This window comes from Ambystoma mexicanum, chromosome 2q, assembly GCF_040938575.1.
Source record: "Ambystoma mexicanum isolate Mex_15411 chromosome 2q, UKY_AmexF1_1, whole genome shotgun sequence".
Lineage (NCBI taxonomy): Eukaryota > Metazoa > Chordata > Amphibia > Caudata > Ambystomatidae > Ambystoma > Ambystoma mexicanum.
This window is the reverse complement of record NC_090924.1, coordinates 559,972,725-559,993,835: the sequence shown is the minus strand read 5'-3', so window position 1 is coordinate 559,993,835 and position 21,111 is coordinate 559,972,725.

Genomic DNA, 21,111 nt, shown 5'->3' with positions numbered 1-21,111 from the left:
ACTGGGGTGTGCTAGGTCTTCATCAGGTGAGAAGGCTGCCATGCAATGAAATGCACTGCCTCCTCTCCCTCACATAGGGCAGAACTTTGTCATGTATGCGTTTACTGGCGGGCTTTATCTTCACAGTGTTGGTTGTCTAGCAAGGGAGAGCTTTTGTCTCAGGCAGGCCACCAATAAACTGCATTTCCTCTGACACAATGATCATCTCAAGGGGTGAAATGCATGTGCATTCCCATCCATGCTTGTTATGGGTTAAACTTTGACTTTACAAATGCACACAAAGACACAAATATGATTGAATGACAAGGGCATTCAAAACATGGAAAGCAACATAGAATGTGGAATGTTAGCTACCAATCACCTTTTTCTTTTGCCCATCCAAGCCACGAGATTAGTTCCACATTTTAATAAAGAAATTGTTGTTTATTGTCTGTTTTTTGTAATGTGGTAGTTTTGTACCAAAAAGGCCAATTCCCCCAAAACATTGGGGAGATTGGTTCTCGGACCCTGCTCGCGTGACTGCTCTATTGGAGACCAAGGCCAATTCCACTTTGCCAATCCAACACCACGCGAGTGAGATACGTAGGTATAGCAGAGAACAAGGATTCAAATATGGTAATTGAAGAGGAAATGGAATTAAATATCTTCACTTCAATTTTCCCCTAGACTATCCAAACCGTGAGCCACATAATGCATTGACCTCTGACACAATTCTACTTATTTGGTGTCACTGGGCACGGGGCTAGGGCAACACTCTGCGCATGGGCAGCAGAGTTTCTGCTTGCCACCACAAGGTGCAGTGAGTGGGGTGGCGCCTTGACTTTCACGTTAGTCGTATTGGCGATGGGAAAGGAAAATCAAGCAGAGGTTACTCGGCAAGACCACGGGTATAGCACCGGAGCAAAGGGGTGCATCAGGTGTCAGACGATATTTCAGTTCATGAGCTCAGATACTGCACTTGATCACTGCCATTTTTCTCTTTTTGATACTGAAAACGTTAAAATAGTCCTCAGCATTACATCCAAGTGTCTTCCTAATGCAACTGCTTTTTATGTGGACATTATTGGGAGACCCCTCTTCATAGTCTTTGATGAGCACATTAGGCTGCATCCAACTTTGTTTGCAGGTTGCCATGTTGCCATCCATTTGACGACGTGCCTTTGCAATATGCACAGCAGAACAATATGTGTATCCACGATGTCAGTGGTTTAGTTACATCATGGCCCAGAAGCTAGACTGGGTTTAACCACTGGAACCACATTCTAACAACAGAGCATGTGCAGAAAACAGATGTTTTACCTTGACTTCACCTTCTGGAGCATGCACCTCAGAGGTGTCATGCTGTCACAGGAACATCACCTTCTTTGGATGACATCCTTATGCAGATGTATGCATGCTTACTCAAGACCTCTTTTCACAAAAATGTGAATTTTACCATGCTAATTTCAATATTGCATTACTGTTCTCCTTGTTTGTGTTAATGACCCTCTAATGGTGTATCAAACAAGACACAATATTCTGAGAGTGTCTTGCCAGACTCTATTACCCTTGTTAATAGGCCAGATAGCCTCCAACTTTTGCAAAAAGTTTCCTGGATTGTCAAATTAACACTTTGCAGGAATTCTTTAGACCGTGTAGTTTGATTTTATGAGATATCATTTGATTCAGCAGATACTTTACAGGACTCCTCCACACTGAGTCACGCCATATTGAGCGTTCAATAAGTGCAGTGTGATTCATTTCTATGCAACATTTCCTTGTGATGTCTTGTGACAGAACAGGTGGTGTGGGTGCTTTGTCACCAGCTCATAATTACCTGTCAAGTACATGTGACATTTATGTTTTATCCTGTGGCTTGTTGTCATGATGTTTCCCAGGCTGGAGTTTGTGAGCAAGGCACTGTTAGAAAAATAAGCACACATGTATGTGTAAGTTCTGGACGCTAAGCTCACCTTTTGTTCAAAGTGGTCAGGCAATCTAGGTTGAGCTCTCTGTACTTGAGTGAAGTGTGGGTTTAAGATACAGATTCACACATTAGAAAAAAACGCAGACCAGGTAGGAGTATGTCTTAAATACGTTTGTCTTGTTAAATGACACATTTTTATATTACAGTCAAAGTAGTGCTAAAACGCCACCATCCCAAATGCAAGTGTTCACAAGTGCTTAACATTTAGTGTTAAGGTATCACATGGGGTGCTTGTAATTCTGGGACCTCTTTGGGACTCATACTCTTCATACACGATGGAAGGATCCACCCTGAAGCTCAAAGAAAATATGTTTTCTACGCAGAGTTCAGGGCTAGCTCAGCAACCCAGCCACTGTCTGCTTATGAGAGAGAAGGAGGGCCATGATGCTGGGCTCGGTCAACATGGTTGTCAAAAACAGAATCTGGGCTTGCGCTTTCCCGCTACTCCATCGCTCGGGGTTGTCATATCACTTGCAATACTTTTCTTTATGGATCACTTGTAAGGAACTATCTACCAACATCAAAATTAGAGCAGAAGAAGCTCGATCAGCGGAATAACAACAGAATGAGGCAGATGGTCCCTTGGTTATTATAGGAACATAGTTGCACAAGTGTTGAATTGGTGCCTAGTAGTTGGGTTAATTCAACTGGACCATACCACTGGTGTCAAAGCATCAAAAAACAAAATAAACTTCTGGAACACAAATGACAAGCATCAAAAACAGATCTCAGCAGATCCACTTTCGCCTTGCACCACCGTAACTACAAAGCCAAAATCCTGAATGCCAAAAAAGCCTACTACAACAAACAAATTCTCAACTGTGGGAACAACAGCAAGGAACTCCATAAAATCATCTCTGAATTTGTCAAACCCACATGCTCCTCTACCCAATCTGCCCCATCACAATCACTCTGCTGTGACTCACTATCGCTACACTTCTACACCACCGCTCTTGACAGCAAGACAACCCTTAATAACAAACTATCCCTCCAATCCCCCACCTAACACCAAAGTAACCCTACAACCCCTGCACCTCCGCCTGCACCGATCTCTGCTCCACCCACCTTCAACTCATCCAGAGATGAGTTTCTTGACCTTCTCTCTGCTAGGAAACCATCTGGCTCCCCCCTTCACCTCTGCCTCGCCCTCACTTCAGGAAATGTTTATGTTCAGCAATTAAAGAAGGTGGCGGCTGAGGTAGAGGTTTGGATTTTCTTCTGTCATCCATCTGGGAAAAGGCTTGTGGTTGAAAGTGACTAAGGTTTGACTGCACATGTTCTACGCCTTTGAGGCCTAGAAGTCCAATGGGTTGTATGAGGCTGGTACTCCTGGTGACAGTCGCGTTGCCACTTTGTTGCACGTGGGATACAACAGCAGGGACGTTTGGCATACCGATAGGAGTGATAGATGCAGAACTTGGTACATCAGGCACACTCGCAGCAGGAGCAATAACAGGCACATTTTGAACTTCAGCAGTCATTCCCTTCCTTTGGCTACTAGCTCCCAACTGGTGCTACTTGGCGGAATTCTGTTGCACAAGTCCTGCAGGTAATACGCCGGTCAGCACCACACCCGGTGCACACCCAGGTGAGTGGTTCTGGCCCATCACTTGGTACAAGGGCAATCTGACAGCCATTTGCTGGACAGGTCCCTGGAGCTGAGAAGCAGTCCTATCTTGCACGTAATCTGACTGTGTTAAGGACTGGTGTTTCCCATGGGGTTGAGAGTACACAAAGTGCTGAGCTTGACTCACGGGGATGGTGGACTGTGGCACAGACAGGCCCGCCTGGGGCAATGCTCCCATTCCATTGTGTCTAGGCACCTGTAGCTGCATGGAACTACCGTACAATGCCCCACCCGTGGGCTGCTGACCAATGAGGAAGTGCTGCTGCTGGGGGCCGTGCCCGTCCTCTCCATCTGACTCATGTGTGGTCCGGCACCAAAAGAGCTGACAAGCGGCTGATCCGGACTGGGCCCCGGATACGAACCGCCCAGCCCGCTTTCCCAGTCAGCTACCTGTTCGGTGACTGGCCCGTGGCGGATGGTGTCTGTCTCCCTCTCGTAATACTCCAGGCAAGCCCAGTGGCCTCGCTGTAAGGCTCTCCCAAACTGTCGTCCTGCTTGATGTCTCTGAAGTGAGAGCTGGGAAAAGTCTCAAACTCTGATGCTGCATATTCGGGAGGCTCTGATGCTAAAGTCAAGCAGTTGGTAGAATTGTCTTATGTAAAAAGCAGGCATTCTGGTGATCCCCCTGAAGCATAAGAAGGGCAGGCTGGACGTTCATCGGTAATAAATGGTTGGGATTCAGGAGGAATCTCTGGAGCAGAAGAAACTGCATTAGGATCTGACGGTGTAGACAGGTATACCTCTGATATTGGCAGCGAGGCTAAGCAGGATACAGGTGTCTCATGAACTGAAGCCAAACTAGCAGTAGGCTCTGGGACTGAAGACATGCACTTAGGATGGACTACTAGAGGCTCTATGGCTGAAGGATGAACTGCTGGATGAGTTAGTGTAGCAGAAGACATGAATGCCAGAGGAAACTTTGAGGCTGAAGGCATGCAAGCTGGAGCCATCTCGGTAGCTGAAGACAAACATGTCAAGGTCTTTGGGACTGACCACGTGCATGGTGGAGGCTTTTGGGTGAATGGCAGACATGGCAGTGGTTCATTGATTGAAGACATGTGTGCCAAAGATGATGATTGCAGAGCTGTGGACTGGATAATAGAAGAGTCAATGGTTGTAGGAGGACAGACTGAAGTCTCAGAAGTCGACAGACACATTTGTGGCTCAGTAATGGAAGGCACCTTTAAGGCAGTAGACTCCTTGGCACCAGTAAACAAAGACTGAGCTGTACCCTTGCAGTCCCTTTCCTTAGTGGATGACACAGAGTCCCTTCCTTTGTAGAAGTCAAAATCAACTAGAGGAATCACCATAGTAAAGTCTCTGTTAATCAGGATTTCATCAATTGTCCATTCCTCTGTTTTAGCTTCTGGAAGTGGCAGATTAACAATCAACAGTTCAGGAATTGCCTGCCAGGTTTTGGGTTCTGTATACTGTGGAATCAGTCCATCAGGACATGAAATCTGTACTGTCTCTGACTGTTCTTTGTGACCAAAATTGGCAGAAGGAAGTGTGAACACAGAGGTAGCATCGTTTTCCACATCATCTTGAACATCTACTTCAGTCTCAGCAGCTGGATCAAGAGCAGAGCCTAAGCCTACTTTAGTGACTGATTCTGTGTATGCCACCATTTCCATTTTGGATTGTGTTTGGAAATCAGAAGCTTGTATGTGTGCAAGCTCATGGTTATGACAAGCTGCTACACTGGAAATCTTAGGTAAAGGAGTGGCTTGTAAATCTTCAGATAACGGCAATCCCTGACAAACGGCAGGACAATTGTTAGAACCTGTGCCCTGATTAAGCAATGTGTTAGAAAAAAGATTTTCACTCCCAATAGATCTCACATATTGACAAGTATCATGGTTTACTAAAGTCTCTGCACTCAGTATTCACTTCATCAACATCAAAGGATAAAGTTTGAGGTGTATTCAGAAAAGACTGTAAGGTTTCATTCTCCTCTTGTAAAGAAATTAATTCTTGTCTTAACTCCTCAAGCTTAGCTTTTAGCATGCCCTGCATTAATTGTACATCACTATCAGTAGTCACAGGGGGAGGCCTGGTGGCATCAGGGCTGGATCCTGCACTAGCAATCTGGAGGTGCACCGATTGTACAGTGTCATCTACTGCTTGCAGGTTCTGTGATTTATACTTTCTCTTACCAACTTGGTCTGTGTTTCCCTTAAGCAAACTATTGACATCAGGCCTCTTGGCATTAGGGACTGCAGTATGTACTTGTGCAGAGGAGTATGCTATAGACTGAGGGTAGAAAACAGGAGTTATGCAAGGAACCCCTCCGAAAGGGGCCCCTAGGGGTCCCTCGCGTTATGGAAACAAGGCAAGTCACCACACATGATAGATACGGCAGACACAAGGTTGTATTCCGAAAGCTATGGTTTATTGCAAAGCAAATAGTCTCAGTCGGCCAACTCGGTCTCACGCCCCGTGACGTGTATCTCTAGACCTCGAGGGACGCAAGGGAGCGAATTACGTACATCAGTTACATATATACAAAATGCATATCATAAAATCAGCTGTGACATGTTTAACACCCCCCTTTATTGGGTTTCTTTGAACTCGGTTTGATGATGGACACTTCCGACGAATATGACACCCTCAAATATCTATTCTAGTAACAATATGCAACCTTGCAAGTGCAGAGACATCTTTTCTTTGTTGAACAGAACAGAGTGCTTCGGTTCTCATAAGCGAGCTACATATGGGGGAAGAGCCACATTCCAGATCTTGCTATCTTTGAGCTGCTATTCGTGTCCTGGGAGCCGACACACTCTACAGGGCTCGGAAAAGGGGGGCCGTAAGAAGAGCATAATTCAAGCCTTTGCTGCTTTATTCTAACATATTTTACCATATAACGAGACTGGCTGGCAGCTGTGAGTAGATTAAATGCCCTGCGGCTCTGCTTCAAGGCTACATTCGGGAGGGAACCGGGCATTCCTCCCCAGAGCTGCCTACGTTGTGTTTCAACAAATTCTTATTAGCCTCGCGGCCTTGCGGCCTTGTCCTTTCATGTTCAGACAACAATGTTAACAGTCGAGCAGTGTAAGCAGAAAATGTGCTGGTGAGCAATTTGAACAGTAAGCAATGAGCAATTGTTAGAAAACAAAATGGCGATCCTTGTTACATCAAAATGGCTGTTCATTGGTAAAACTCGGAAACCTGTATTCCTATTGTTTCGTACATGAGACGTTTGGCCTTCTGCCACCAAAATACGTTTGCCGTCAATTATGAGAGGTATCCATTTTTCTAGACCAACAAACCCTCCTTTGGCCGTATGCCGAACTTCTAATTAATTTATTGTATCCTCCTCTGATGACGATAAGTCTGAAGTATTCATGTCTGAATTTTGCATGCTATTATAAGCATCATCATCGTCATTAATATCTATAGCCATTAACTCTTTCACTGTTTTCATTTCATTTGTGTCTCTGTCATCCCGGCCATAAGTGTGTTTTCTTTTTGTTATCATATGCATACATCCCTTAGTACATCCCTCAGTTATCTCAGTGCAAACTATCGGTAGGCAGTGTATGCAACAACAGCACGTTATCAATATTCCAAACACTACTACTAATATCGCAATCAACTTCCATCCCCAAGAACGCAGTATTCCCCAAAACCAGGACTCTATTCCCCAGCCCCCTTCTTCAGTAGGGAGTTCGGAGCTTAGGACATGCATTTTTTTTATTGCTTCAAATAATCATAGGGAAATAGTCATCTACGAATAAGCAGCACGCTGATCCCACAATCTTGCAAATTCTCCCTCGATCAACCAGGATTACATCGAGAGCCATTCTATTTTGCAGCGTCATTAACCTAATTCCTTTTTCTTCCAACGTCATGTTAAATAGTATATCTGTCTTTGAGTTTATGGTATCTTTTACTATTCTGGACAGCTGCCTTATGTCATAAGAGTTCACTATCTGGGACAAGAATGGAATGAATGATTTTGCTACATCCTTCGCTATCAAAACACCTTCGCTACTCCTTCGGGTTCTAGATCTGGATAGCTTGGCCATGTCTGCTGTTTCTAAGAGGAACACTCCCGGGAACTGTAGACCTAGGTAACATGTACCTCCCCAGTTTCTGGGCAACCAAGGATATGTTTTTTCTCCACATATAAAATAGACTGGATCTCCCACATTTACTGGTTCTATTTCCCATTTTAGTACCGCTGTATTCATCCATCCAGTAAATGTTCCATCTGAATAGGAGCCTTTCTTTTTTAGACAAAAAGGGACAGTTCTCGGGTTGTAATTCACTGTGTAAGAAGGGGGAATTTCATCTTTGTTCCCATCTGTTCTTACATGAAACGTCATCATGTTTGTTCTGTCTAATTGACCCATACTACTCTTATTCCACTTCCCATAAAACATCACACTTAAAGATGCACTGCATGCAGAGCTTAATGGTAATGGTTGTACATACCAACCTATTCCTTTCCCTGCATTCTGCGGTAAATGGGCGCATACCCAGCAATTATTTTTCTTTAGAATTGTATGCGTCATATTCATGATGAGTAATAGCGTATTGTTCCCATACCCTTCTCTGTGTCTCTCTTCCATTGGGGACAAGGTATAAGTAATCAACTGAACCGGGCTTTCAGTAGTGGATATATTAACTATTGGTAAAAACATTCCCAATGGGTGTATAGACGGCACATAACATAACACCAAGGCTGTCGTTATTGGTGCTACCACACTCATGAAGCACATGATTATTGTCAAAGCCAGCATACAATTTTTTTTTACCATGCATTTTCCCTAAGTTTACAGTCTTTATAACTAACTCATTCTCAGCAGTGGTGCAGGAGGAGGCTGAAACCGGTCCCGACATTTTTCTCACCGTCCTTCTTCTTCGTGACAAAATTCGTCGTGGATATCTCTCTTCGTTGTACTTGTCCGGATGTCATTAAGTTCAAAGGAATTGTCAACAGTTTAGTCTGCCAGCCCTTTGCAGTCTGGTTTGCTTATTCGTTCTAAGCAAGATCACTTATCCTCTCTCATACTGCTCAGAGGATTTCTGAACAGTTCTCTATTGCCTTTGTACCATGTGCACCCAGCTTGTCCGCTCTGGTTCAGGACACATGTACTTTTTATTATCGCACCGAGGAGCCGCGAGTCTTGAATTGTCCGATTTGCACAATTCTCAAGCTTCTCTCCTCTACACCTCTAGTTCCTTCTCCGTCCATGAGCGGAACCAGAGGTTAGCATAAACACCAAAGAACTGTGGATCACTCTGTCTTTCGATGCTGCAAATCATATCGCCTCACTCCTGGTTTTGTGTGATCCGTGAACAGTGCCGGTGCACTTCCAGATCCAGGCTCAGACTCAGCCTGCGGCGCAATGGCAGATGCTGGTGTGCGCCGTGACAGTGATGCGTATTCGGTCTTTGGCTCTGGCGCAATGGCAAGTGCTGGTGGGCGCCAAAGGGGTACATGATTAGTATCTGTCGTTATTTGCAATGCAGATTTCGTGTCGGCCAACAGTGATGTAGGTTCTGCTGGGCAACGTTTGGGCACTCTTTGCCCTTCCCTCTTTTTGGCAATCTTTTCAGGCTTCATTTTCTGCATCTCTTTAACAGTGGCGATTCCATCTTCTATCATACAGGGTACTTCCTCAGTCTGGACTGTCATCATTTTATTATTCAAATCAATGACAGTTTGTTTCGCAATTCTGTCTGCAAATGCGTTTCCCTCTCCCACTTTGCATGTTATGTGCCTCGCATTTCACTATTGCTAGGCGCTTTGGAAATATGAGTGCAGACAGCAATCGTACAATCAAAGGGCCATGTTGAATTCTGGCCCCATGCAATGTCAAGAAACCCCTCTCAGCTCAGAGTTCACCAAAGTTATGAACCACCCCAAAAGCATACTGACTATCAGTATAGATATTTACGTTAACATTTTCAGAAATCTCACAGGCTCTGGCCAATGCTTTTATTTCTGCGGCTTGTGCCGAGTTGTAGGGAATTCTTTTGCTTTCTACAACGCTCTCCAGGGTAGTGATAGCGTAAGCGGCAGTTGTCGTGCCATCAGGTAGTTTAAAACAAGAGCCGTCACAAAATAACTCTTCATCTGGCTCCTTTTGTGGGATGTCACTTAAATCAACTCTCCCCTTAGTTTCTTCCTCAGTGACCATTAAGCAATCATGGGGTGGTGCTCCGTTGTCACCAATGTCTTTTATGGGCAGTGGCATTAATTCTGCAGTATTGAAAGCACTACACCTCATAATTTGGATATGGGGCACGTCAAGATAATCTCATATCTTGTCAGTCTAGCAGAGGTGAGGTGTTGCGTCTGTGTCCTATTTAATCGGACATCTATGGCATGTGGCACCATCAAAATTAAAGTATGCCCCAATACCATCCCTTCCGTTTGTTTCACCAATGCAGCAGCTGCCACGACAGATCGCAAACATCATGGTAGTGCGCGCGCTACAAGGTCCAGCGCAGAAGAGAAATAGGCGCACAGCCTATTTCTTCCACCTTGTTGCTGTGTCAAAACAGCTAATGCACATCCTTCATTCTCACACACAAATAATCTAAAAACCTTTTCATAATTTGGCATGCCCAGAACTGGAGCAGAACGCAATACAGTTTTCAATTGATCAAACGCTCTCTGACATTCTTCATTCCACTGCAAAGGCATCACCGCATCCTCTTTAGTTAATAGCACCATTGGTTTCACAATTAACTCAAAATTACCGATCCACTGCTGGCAATAAGAGGCCATGCCTATTATGGCTCTGACTCCTTTCTGTGTCTTTGGAATAGGCATACAAGAAATACTTTCTATGCGTTCTGGCGTTAGCCTTCTCCATTCTTTCGAAAGTAGGTAGCCCAAATAAGATACCTCCTTTCGATTATATTGAAACTTCTTCAAACTAGCTTTATGGCCATGTGCCGCTAGGTGTGACAGTAGTAATACGGTGCTCTTTTTACAAATCTCTTCTGTATCAGCAGCGATCAACAGATCATCTATGTATTGCAATAATACACACCACACTGGTAATTCTAGCATGTCTAGCTGCTCTTTTAATGCTATACTGTAAATACTCAGACTTTCCGTATATCCTTGTGGAATGCGCGTGAATGTAAATGATCGTCCCCCTAATGTGAACGTGAACAAATATCTACTGTCCTTGTCCACCGGAATGCTAAAGAAAGCGTTTTTTAGGTCAATTACGCTAAAGTATTCTGCTGAGGCAGGTATCATTGTCAATATTGTAGTGACGCCTGGGACCAAAGGAAATTGTGGATCTACTACTTTGATTAGCACGCGCAAATCAATTATGAAACGATATGGTACTTCATTGCCTCCTTTCTTAAACAATGGAGGAATCAGGCTGTTACATGTACTGCCTGTAATTTCTTCAATTACCCCTAATTTCATGAAATCTGAAACAATACTTTTCAATCCTTTCTTTCCGTTTGCCGAAATTTTATGCTGGGGAATTCTAGGCAGTGTAGCTCCTTCTTTCAAAATGATCCTCACTGGTTCTATCTTTAAGCATCCTACATCGTTGTCATGCATCGCCCATATACAGGTTGGCACTTCTCTTAACTCTCCTGGCAAGGTTTCAGACATGAATTCTGACACAGGGGCATTTTATGGCCAAATCGTTAGAAACATCCCGTCTGACCTACAATGTATAGTCGCACCTAGCTTTTTCAACAAGTTCAATCCCAACAAGTTCTCCCCACAATTTTCTGTTAGGAGAAAGGGACAATGTTCAGTAAATGGTCCTATAGTAACTGGGACTGGTTGGGACACTGGGTTTATGACTGGTGTATCTGCGAACCCTATGGAAACATTCTTTTGACCTGACAGTGGTATATCCGGAACCAAGTGATGGTCTATTGAACACTTTTGCGCTCCTGTATCTACAAGGAAGCAGTGCTCCTTATTCCCAACTCCCATTTCTACGTAGGGTCCTCTCTGATTCACGGGAATAGACACTGGTTCCGACCCTTGCCCTGGGCTGTCCTATTGGGGAAATAACACATCATCCGATGTGTAGTCACTACTATTACTGTAATACGTATTTGGCTGCGTATTGAAAATGTTCCCATTCTTTCCTCTATTTCCCCCACTCTGATTCCCATACTGTTGGTTTTGCTGACCCTGACCCTGGTTAGAAACACTTTGGTTTTGGGCTTGGTTTTGATTACCTTCATTATTGTGGTGCTGCTGCATACTATTCCTATTTGGTCCATTCGCTCCTTGGTGCCCTCTGTGCTGTCTTTTCTGACCAGGTCCATTTCTCTTCTGTAAATGTGGACATTGCGCTCGCCAGTGTCCTTACTCCTTACAGTATGCACACTGATTTGGTCCCAAAGGCCCCCCATGCATATTCAAGTTACTCCTCCCTTGTACATTCCCTCTCCCTCTATTATGTCCTGCTACTTGCTGCAGTAACACCCTTGTTTTTAGTATGCATTCTTTCAAGTCTTCCCCCACCTGTTTTAATAACAATAATTCGTCCACCATCGCCTTTCGCCCCGGCGATGGTAACTGTTGCTGTTGATTATGTGGCCCTAGCACTTCCTTCCTATCTCTCCCGATATCCTTACCCCTGTACCCAGGTGCAGTAAACATTTCAGCATAATCATTATCCAATTCATTTTTAAGCTCAAAAAGTCCATACACATGTTCCCTCACTTCTTCATCTCTTTGTCTACAATGTGCTAATGCATTTAAGTCTAACAATCGCTGCAGTGTTAATTTCCCAATTAACTGTTTCCATCTCTCCACCAAATATTCACCCATGCATTCCAACACTACCTGTCTTTCGTTATTTCTTCAGAAGTCATACATTGAAGCCAATGCTGCCGTCCCATCATTCCCGTCTATATACATTTCTGCCTGTTGCTGCAATTCCACCTTCCTTTTTTTGCTGATCGCACTGCGAGTTACCCTCGTGCATCCACTTTGTTCAGTCCTGCCTCTCGCCCCAGTGGTTTCAACTTCAACCCCTGGAGGGACGGACGGTACCGAGTCTGTATCTAAGGCGGGAGGTGCGGATGAGACAATAGGAAAGGGGAGTGTCTGCTGTGGGCCTGGTTGGCTAATAGTTAGTGTTAGGTGAATGGTCTGTGGCTGTGGGAGGGCTTGAGCTACAGGAGGGAGAGTTTGAGCTACAGGAGGGGCTTGAGCAATAGTTACTGACGTGCTTGGCCTCGCTTCTGATCTTGGGCCTTGTTTTGTATGGATCAATATGTTTTCCATCACTTCATGTGCTATGTTCAATTCTCGTTGTGGGTATATTTTTTCTATATTCAACTGGTCACGTCTACCTGACCTCCTTACACTCTCAGTCCACTCCTCCATCTCCTTTTCTTCCACTACTTCACTTTTCAATTTATGCCTGGGCGCATGCTTCGCTCTGCTTCTAAATTGGAGCATTGCTTCCCTTATCCAGTCCTTAACGATATCAAATGCTGCTGGATGCGCTTTCTTTCTTATCAACATCCTTTCCAAATGATCCTTTCTCGCTATCTCAAAACTACCATTTATCAGCCACTGATGGTCTTGTTGCTTTCTGGTTTGCCTATGCCAAGTCTCACAGAATATTATCGCTCCCACACCATACTTCACATACATCTCATACGCCGGCGTTCCCTGAGGTGGTGCAATTTGGGCATCTTCCAAAAATTGTCTACCACAGCAGAAAAACCCTGCTAGGTTGGACAATACCCGAGGAATGTTTCAACCTTCTCCCTGGTTAATCAACCTAACCTAGGGCATTTGATTTTGCAAAGTGAACTCTCACCCAATATCAGGATTACTTTGAATCGGGGTATGACTCACCTGATAAATCAATGTGTCCACCAGGACACGATTCGTCTGTATACTGACGCAACCAATGACATTGTGTCTGCATTTCTTGGCTTCTGCCTCATTTCGGGACCCTCGCCTCCTTGTTCTCTAGCCAGTTACATCGATCAGTGATCAGATATGTGCAGATCTGCAAAGGAATCTCTTATCACTTCTACAGGGCGCCCCGAACACCTCTTGATCCCGGCTCGATCGTCCCGTCCTCGTCGTTCTCCGCCTTTACTCAATTGCAACATACACGATGGAACAAGTGGGGGTGGGTCCCTATTCGGGCACCATCTTGAAAGGGGCCCCCAGGGGTCCCTCGCATTATGGAAACAAGGCAAGTCACCACACACGATAGATACGCCAGACACGAGGTTGTATTCCCAAAGCTAGGGTTTATTGCAAAGCAAATAGTCTCAGTTGACCAACTTGGTCTCACGCCCCGCGACGTGTATCTCTAGACCTTGAGGGACGCAAGAGAGCGAATTACGTACATCAGTTACATATATACAAAATGCATATCATACAACCAGCTGTGACATGTTTAACACCCCCCTTTATTGGGTTTCTTTGAACTCGGTTTGATGATGGACACTTCCGACGAATATGACACCCTCAAATATCTATTCTAGTAACAATATGCAACCTTGCAAGTGCAGAGACATCTTTTCTTTGTTGAACAGAACAGAGTGCTTCTGTTCTCATAAGCGAGCTACATATGGGGGAAGAGCCACATTCCAGATCTTGCTATCTTTGAGATGCTATTCGTGTCCTGGGACCCGACACGCTCTACAGGGCTTGGAAAAGGGGGGCCGTAACAAGAGCATGATTCAAGCTTTTTGCTGCTTTATTCTAACATATTCTACCATATAACGAGACTGGCTGGCAGCTGTGAGTAGATTAAATGCCATGCGGCTCTGCTTCAAGGCTACATTCGGGAGGGAACCGGGCATTCCTCCCCGGAGCTGCCTACGTTGTGTTTCAACAAATTCTTATTAGCCTCGCGGCCTTGCGGCCTTGTCCTTTCATGTTCAGACAACAATGTTAACAGTCGAGCAGTGTAAGCAGAAAATGTGCTGGTGAGCAATTTGAACAGTAAGCAATGAGCAATTGTTAGAAAACAAAATGGCGATCCTTGTTACATCAAAATGGCCGTTCATTGGTAAAACTTGGAAACCTGTATTTCTATCATTTCGTACATGAGACTGTTGGCCTTAGGCCACCAAAATACGTTTGCCATCAATTATGAGAGGTAATAAGTCTAACAGTGTGTTGTTTTCTGCTGCTAAGGCTTGTTCTGACATAGAATCTGGATTAGAATAAAAGACAGAACTAGGATCAGGCAATGTAAGATGGGCCACCCTGTGGGAAAAATACTCTGCATGTAAATGCCCATTCGTGACAAGGATTTAATTTATGTCAGGACTAGTGATTTGATTGTCACAGGTAAATGTAGGGGAGTCTTTCTGTACAAACTTGTTAGAGGCCTTGCTGCCTTTCTTTCTTAAACTTGCCATATTCAATGGGAATAGTGGTCTGGTCATTCTGTCAGGTAAGGACAAAGGCAGTGAATATGGCAAGGGAAATGTGCACAAAATCACACAGTGAATAGCTTTGAATCAAACAACGTGCACACAGTAACCAAGACTTGTGTATACTAAAACCCAGGAGTGCAAATAGAGTGTGACAACAATACAAATATATGAAGAGGGATGTGGGGTAAGCACCTAGAAACTCCTTATGACTGCAAGGAAAGTCGGCAAGCTCCTTACCCACAATTGCTGTTGCAGGTACTGACAGCGCTAAGCCCACGTAGAGGGCAAGCAACGACAGGATCTGTGAGCTAACACTCTTGATGGTATTGAATAAGAGAACTTAAAAACAGTACTCACAAGGACGAGAAATACCACTTGAATGTCAGCAAGCCCACAAACCCTGTTGATCAACAGGGACCCAGAAAGGCTATAACATCAATGGGAGGATAACTAAATACATAAGACTCAAGACAAGGGGCAAGTAGGAATAGTGATTATAGAATAGTGAGGAAAACATAGGCATCCACACAGGAGCTAGCTACAACAGCACACCACACCTAATAATCAATGGGAAATAAATGTAGAAGTGCAAGGGAAAACATGGAATAGATCGTAGCAGGAACAGGGAAAACGAAATTACAAAGGCAAACTTCCCCCACCCTTCCAAGGAAAAAGGCAGGAAGCTAAATCTATGAAGAGGAAAGACTAAAGCATCAAGGTTTACAGCAGCAAAGGACAAAGTCAAAGAAAAATAGAACACAGGCAAACTGGGTTGCACCAAAAGGGAAAGCACTGAGAAAAGCTGCCTGTAAACAGAGGAATATAGAAAGGGAATCTAGGAAGCAGAAATCAATTAAGCACATACATTCGAAATCCAGGGTTAAGGAACAAGGAATAGAAACTTGGAACTAGGCACAAAGCCAAGAACAAGGGACCAGTCACAAACAGGAACACTGCATCAATGACCAGCGCTAGACTGAAGCAAACTGCGGCTTTTAAAGCTGCTTAACAAGCACACGCCTCAGGTGTGCTGCTTTGTGCACCTGCAGCCACAGGTGTTGCCTATCCTCCACCCAACCTTGTTCTGCAAGGGTGGAGATGAAGCAGTGGCCAGGCATTCTGGGAAGCATAGTCATTTGATTAAAGAAGCATGCTGGCTGCCAAAAACCTGGATTGGATCCGGAAGGGAAGTAGCTTGGAAAATAAGGTTTTAGCACTCCCAATTCATCACAGCGCTGTAGCATAAGGTTTGGAGGAAAAGTCAGTAGGGAATAAACCCCAAATCATGCCCCCAAGTGGTGGGAATGGGAGCGAAGGGAGCGAGTCATGACATATCTTCCCTGATGCCTTCAAAATTGCACATGTCAAGCCTCTTCTTAAAAAGCCATCCCTCAACCCCCTCAACCCGAAATACTACAGACCCTTCTCGAACACCAGATTCCTTGCAAAACCCATCGACCGAACAGCGAACTCCCAGCTAAATGCTTTTGTTGAATCTAACAACCTCTTTGACCAAGCACAATCAGGTTTCAGACCACGGCATGTAACCAAAACCACGCTGTCTTCAATCTGGGATGATCTTAAAGTCACTGCAGACTGTGAAGGATGCACTGCACTAATTCTCCTTGACCTCGCTGCAGCCTTTGGTACGATTAACCACTCAATACTCCTTGACTTTGGAATCCGTGGCACCGCTCTAAAGTGGATTGCCTCCTTCCTCAGCAACAGGAAACAAATAACCCTCCTCTCCCCTTTTGTTTCAGCAGCTCACTAGGTTAATACAGGGGTACCGCAAGGGGCATGCCTATCTGCCCTCCTATTCAACCTCTATATGGAATCATCTGCCTCCACAACATCTCATGCTGCAATTACACCGATGATACCCAAATCATCCTTAAAATCCACAATTCAGATACCACCCCCCAGCCCGACCATGAAGCCTGTCTCCTAGATATTGTCCGATGGATGACAATAAACCACCTCCTCTTAAACCCGACAAAAGCCGAAATCATGGTGTGCGGCAACTCAACGCTTCTACCCCATCCTCTCCCTTGGCCCCCTTCCCTGAGCCAACCCCCCACCCCCTCCATCACAGTAAAAAACCTAGGCTGCACTATGGACTCTGGCTTAACCCTCTCCTGACAAATCAACAATGTGTCTAAATGCTGCCACTACCATCTCAAACTTCTCAGACGCATCTTCCCCTACCTCGCCTTCCTGAACAGACTTGCCACTGTTATGTCGATTGTACTGTCAAGACTGGACTATGCCAACTCCCTTTACCTAGGAGTCCCAGCATACCATCTTAGCACACTCTAAAAAGCACAAAACGCCACTGCTAAACTGCTCCCCGCCCTGGGTCCAAGAGACCACACCTCTCCCACTCTTCGAACCCTCCACTGGCTCCCAATCAGACGTAGAGCCACTTTCAAGACCTGGTGCATCACTCAACATGCAGTGCACAAGACCGGCCCCTTATACCTGCAAGAAAAGCTAAAACCTTACCTCCCTCCACGCACCCTAAGAATAAGCACTGCCCTCCTTTTAGTGATCTCTGCCACTAACTCGTCAGGATCAGTGGATCCACTTTCTCAGTCTTGGCCTCCTCGCTTCCCACACATATTCGACGCACCCAAGACTACATGACATTCCGCAAAGTACTAAAAGCATGGCTCTTTCCATAACACCAACCTCAATCCATCCTCAATTTTTAGAATCGACTGCATTTCCAAGACACCGATAGAATAAAATACTATGTCACCCAACCATGTCTTCAATGAACACGAACATTGATTCAGCCATGCCCGATATCTTCATTCCTGTGCCTCACTGTCTCACATCCCTTTATCCCCCACGCTGTCACTGCCCACCCACCCTGACTATGGTGAGATTGCTATCACTAGCGACTCTGTGCAACCTAACAACATTGCACTGTCATAAGCGCTGTCGACATGCACCTCTCTGTTCCCCGGGTTTTCTCTGTCTGTCCAACCATCTAATCCCCATGATGTCTCCTTAACCCCCCATCCCTTTTGTCCCATACTCTCCATGTGTCTCCTGCCCACTTACTACCCGTATATTCTTTTTAACCCTGTTCCACCATCTAGTCCCCTCAACAAACACATCTGGTCTTGTGATGCTGCTGTGTGCCCTGTGCGCTGCTGTATACTCTACCCCACTCCCATGTTCTTGCTATGTATCCCTCTGTAATACCCTCCCCTCTAGTCCTCACGATTCCCCATCAAGCACCACTGGCCCCCTCCCCTCATTGTTATGTATCCCTCGAACCCCTCTGTCCTGTTATTGTAAGCCCAACCCTCTGTGTCTGTAGGCCTCTCCCCTGTAGCCTCCTGCTGTATGCCCCACTGTGCCCGTGTGTCGCTATGTTCCATGCACCCTTCCCCACGCCATTATGTATCCCACTAGTCGCTCCGTTCTGTCACTATAACCCCAGTCCTCTGTCTCTGTATGCCCCTTTGTGCACGTTTGTCGCTGTGTACACCTGCCCTCCTGATCCTGTAATACACCCATATATTCCTCTGCGTCACCCGCCCATCTAGTCCCCATGATCCTGTTGTGTGCCCCACATGTATCACTGAGTACCATGCCTTCCCAATCCCCATGATGTCGCTCTGTATTCCTCCGACCCCCGTCCTGTCCGTACCCCGGGCCCTGCATGCTTGCTGTCTATCCCTACCACGTGTGTACCCAGCCCTCCCGATCCTCATGTACCATTTCTCACATGTCTTCCACGATCCGTACCTCACCACTTGCTTCAAAGCGCACCATGCTTAGGTGCTTTATGCATGAACCATTATATCATATCAGTACGCTCGCTCTCTGCTCTACACCATCACTCAATTAGAGTACAGCTATACCCCTCGATAAATTTGGCCTAGCTACTCACATAAGAACACTACCAATGAACACCTCAGCACTCTGAAAAAATGCAGCTATATCCCGTGACAGACAGGCCTAGCTGCCCACATAAGCATCCTACAGGCCTAACGCAGCCAGAAACCAGTCTCGGTTTCCACCCACCTGACTGCACACATTCAACTGATATCTCCACCACCACACCTAATGCTAGGATGCAGCTTCCACCAGGCAATTCTACCTGCTGCACACATAACTGGTGCACCTACGCACCTGACAAAACCATCTCTCTCTACTCGCTATTCTGACCTGGACTGCGGCCCCCGAGGGCGTTCAACCTACCAGCGCTTTGAGGTCATACCAATGATATATAGAGCGCAATACAAATGCCAAATAACATAACATAACGTAACATATCTTTAGAGTCAAGGATTACCCGAGGCTTGTTCTACAGGTCCTTTATGATCTGGTACCAATCGGGCATACTACCATGACAGTCTTACAACGTCAGCATTTTGACTGGAGAGTGTTGATATTCTGCACCACAGCCCACTGAAATGCTGTTTAATGCGAATATTCCCAACTGGTAGAGACATACCTAACAACACAAAGTTAACAGAACATGCACATATGGCTCATAGGTTCAGAGGCACTCAGGCGAATGGGGCTAACATGTTATGGTGATCCTCAGAAATCAGAATATCTTGGCATTTGCAGGCTTAACCCTGGTTTGTCTTTACAGCTGCAGCATTCTGGGTGTGGCAGTGGTATGGTCTCTTACTTCTAAGAGGTTATCTCACCCAGCAGCAGTGTCATGTTCTTAACTGTGGCGGGAAGAGCATGAGTGAAGGGCATGACATTTGATCACTTGTCCTGGCTAGTCTGTTGTGATGGAAAAGTGAGCACTGATCCTACTCACTACTAGTATGCTAATAAGGCTAGTTCTCCATTTACAGAGAATAGCAACAACATTAAAAAATCTTGCATAGTACTTGCAGTCTTTTTAGCAGCATTCCAGACCTCATATTTAGGTCTGGTTCAGGAGTAGCGCTGCACCAGAAAATAAAATTGCTGTTAGCGAAAGCTGGGCTACACCCTGAATTCTTGAATGTAGTAAGAGGTAGTGTGGATTTATTGGACCTAAAACAGCTGGGAGGCATGGTTCAGACAGTCCCTTAGAACTGAACTGAACGAAAGGAGCTGTCAATGCCCCTAACTGCAGCTAACATTTTATACCTGAATAACAGAATCATCATACAACATATTAGTTACATTCTCAGGGCAGGTTACAGGAGCTGATTGTTGGAACTACATCAGTTTACTATAACAATGTAAATATTAAGTGACCCTGATTGGGTAAACTTTTTTTTGGCCAACATCACATTTATATCCCTCATGATGTCACGCACCTTCCCACACCACCCCAAAAATTATGTGATTGTGCTGATCAGTCAAACAACACGTCTGCCATTGGTTGGCAATGCCCAATATACAAATAGATGAACTTCTAACTACAGATTGGACAAAACAACTTGAGATGAAAAGGTGCGAGACATTCACACTGAGTCTGACCAATGACGTGCACTGCAGACATCAGTGAGGACACTGTACAATGAGGCACCCTAGGGTCACTGAATCCTCTCTTCTCTGATTGGGAGCACTCTGGCCCTCCTTCTCACACATTGCTAACAAGTGTAGTCTGAAAAAAATTATACCACACTGTGGCTGGATTTTAATTACCTGTATTTTAGGGTTTTCTTCTCCACCAACTCTTCTCGTGCACCCAGGGGCCTAGCTCATTGGCTTTGAAAGTATCTCTTACAGAGCCTTCGATGGGACTGCATTACCCTGCAAACCCTTAGACTTGCAACATTTCTGTGCACTGTTCTCCTGAATGTGCAAGAAATACATACTGCTTTCACAAAATGCCTGCTGCCCTTTTATTAGAAGCTGTCTATGGAAAATGCCTCAATAACATGGGCCTACAGGAAAATTGCTTCTCTATTGTTCACATATTGCTCAAAAGCCCCCTACCACAAAACCCACTAAGGCAACCTACTCCCCCACCCATTACCCACACTATACAACTACCCATTACTACACCCAAATCACCCACCCTTCACTGCTACCCCCATGGGACAGCATTCAATGATATCCCGCTCCCAATGTCACCTACCACGTCCCTCTCAACATCACCACTTTACTTGTGCAACTGATATGTACACCCCTCCTTTGCAACACTGAAACTGGATGTTTACATCATCTTATTAAT